The sequence below is a fragment of the Tachysurus fulvidraco genome, chromosome 10 (genome assembly GCF_022655615.1).
Source record: "Tachysurus fulvidraco isolate hzauxx_2018 chromosome 10, HZAU_PFXX_2.0, whole genome shotgun sequence".
NCBI lineage: Eukaryota > Metazoa > Chordata > Actinopteri > Siluriformes > Bagridae > Tachysurus > Tachysurus fulvidraco.
In genome coordinates, this window is record NC_062527.1 from 11,152,306 (window position 1) to 11,155,435 (window position 3,130).

Sequence of the window (3,130 nt, forward strand, 5' to 3'; positions counted from 1 at the left end):
CAACAGCTCATACACAGGGACTTTGGTGGACTTTCCTCACAATCAAAGGCTAATAATAAATAGATTTATTTTTATAAGTGTTATTTCACAAAGATAACGAGAGGCACAGACAGTTTCTAGCTTCTATAAACTGAGTGATAACAAAAACTTATCTTTCCCACACGTCTGCCTTTCAACTAATGATCACAAAAAGGGTTTTACATAAAAAAAATAAAAGATTCTCTTAATTCCGTCAAGATCTAAGTGATTTATCATTGACAGCAAACCTTGTGAGTAAATCTAATTTTTTTTCCCTCTAAAACTACTGTGAAACAGTACATAGTAACACAGCAACACATGGAGGGAAGCCGTCATCTTGAGGCCGTGAAGTGTGACAACTCTAACGAGAAGAGAGCCTTTCTCAGAGATGCAACACCACATCATTATCAGGAATAAACAGACATAACAGAGCTTGTATAATCATCTCATACCTGTATTTGATGACTGAAAAAAAAAAAAAAAACAGAATCCAAATCCACAATTCTTCCACAGAGACTGTCCTGAATGATCGCCTTTAGATCAATTAAGCAATATATCACAAGAGCAACCATGCAGTTATATTGAATATTAGCAGATGTGATTTGGCTAGTGTGATATTTCTTTTATATAATAGTTCTATAAGCAAGGAATTGATTTAGTAAATGACATTGCACATATGGTGTATCCAGATTTTCTGTTCTTTTTGCTTTGCAAGCTGAAACAGATCCTGAAGAAGCTGCACTTAATATTATAGCATGTTGGCTACATGCCTAGGCAACACACATCGATTTGAACATTACAGTTAAAGGTGCTTCTTGAAAAACTGGCATAGTTTTTTCTTTTCACCTTCATCTCACAAGTTTCCATATTTTAAGACAAAAATTATATTTCTGGAAAGTATTATTTGGCATGTTTACTGACGGGAGGTTTTGAGTTCGGAAGTGAAATTGAATGGCTTAAACACAGACGAATAGTGTGCACACAGTGCGGTTATAGGAGACATAAATACTGTTGGAATGCTGCTCAACCTACCAAATTAGTGGACAGGAACTAACCGTTGTATAATATAACATTATAACAAGACAAAGAGCATTTCTTATTGGATTTAATCCCAAACCCAGATTATGGCATTTACTGAGAACCCATGTTTCTTAACTGTAATATATTTTTAAATATGAATATATATGGACATAATGTATTTAATGTACATCTTTACATATGATTGAATAAAAAAGCCATCATGCATCAGGTAATATTAGTTTTCATACATATTCCACAGCTGATCATTTGTTTTTCACATGTTTTTATGTGAGTAATGTTGTATGCAATCACATAGAAACATGTTAAGGTGCATTAAACCTTGTACATGTGAATTTCAGTAAACAAATGTGAATCATGTGAACTAAATATAATTACATGGGGAAAAAAGAAAAACACATACTGAATGTGTGAAAAAATACGTGTTGAAAAAATTGAAAAATTCAAATGTGGGAAATGCGTGAAACATAAGGTGTAATATTCACATGAGGATTGTGTAATTATTTAGAGGAAGTTGGTATCTTTTCACTAAATGGTGCTAAATTATTTTAAATGAGCTCATTTGAAAGAAACCAAACTGCACTGTAAAGCACATTAGATTTTTTAGGCTTGTCATCCAAGACGGCAGATTGGAACTACTACTATCTTTTACTCCATGGTAAGATGAATATATATATATATATATATATATATATATATATATATATATATATATATATATATATATATATATATATATATATATATATGAACTATAAAGAAAAAAAACTGATGAGATTTGACTCTATAATGAATCTTCTTCCATATCATCTCACACAATTCATTCTGACTGATATCCTCTGTCAGCATGCCAGAGAAGCAGTACTATTGAAGGTAAAATCATATCTTTATTCTCTTTTATTCTTTTATTTAGTCAGTTTTGTGACTTAAAATGAAGCCCTCTTTTTTTAGCAGATTTCTACAAAATGTTATGACTTCACAGTCTCAAAATAGCAGTGTGATCATCATCAGCTCCTCGTTACACAGCTCCCCACATGGCTTATATAAGTTTAGGCTTCAATGTGTATGTTTCAGTAGCACTGAAGGATGCTTTATTATTTCCTCAAATGTGCATAAATACTGTTTATGAATGTTTTTGGCTTCAGACATTGAAAATGTCTGTTAATATTAATAATAATAATGCACACACACACACACACACACACACACACACACACACACACACACACACACACACACACACACACACACACACACACACACACAAAACCATACACTCAAAGTAATCAGAAGAAATGTACCTTTATTATCCTAATAATATGGATCGTTCTATATTAAATATTCTTATTTTTAGTATTAGTATTAGTATTATAGGTTCTCCTGAAATATTGAAGGTTTATTAAAGCACTTTTGATATTAAAGCACATAGCTTGATCTTCAGGTGATTGCCTATTAGTAACATCACCTGTTACAGACAGAGAGGGAGACAAAAAGTGTGTGAGAGAGAGCAAAATACAGAAAAGGTGAAGAAGGAGGAGGAGGAGAAGGAGTGTGAACGACAGTGAAGCAGCATTCATTCAGTGGAATTGTTGAGCACAGAGCTCCAAGCATTACCCTGTATCTGAGGACCCATGTTTCTTAACTGTAATATATTTTTAAATATGAATATATATGGACATAATGTATTTAATGTACATCTTTACATATGATGAAATAAAAAAAGCCATCATGCATCAGGTAATATCAGTTTTCACACATATTCCACAGCTGATCATGTGTTTTTCACATGTTTTTATGTGAGTAATGCTGTATGCAATCACATAGAAACATGTGCATGTGAATTTCAATAAACAAATGAGAATCATGTGAACTAAATATAATTACATGGGAAAAAAGAACAACACACTGAATGTGTGAAAAAAGACGTGTTGAAAAAAGTGAAAAATTCAGAAAGTGTCTCAAAAAGAGACAATAAGTGTGTGTGAGAGAGAGCAAATTACAGAAAAGGTGAAGAAGGAGGAGGAAGAGGAGGAGGAGGAGGAGGAGGAGTGTGAACGACACACACTCGGTCGTC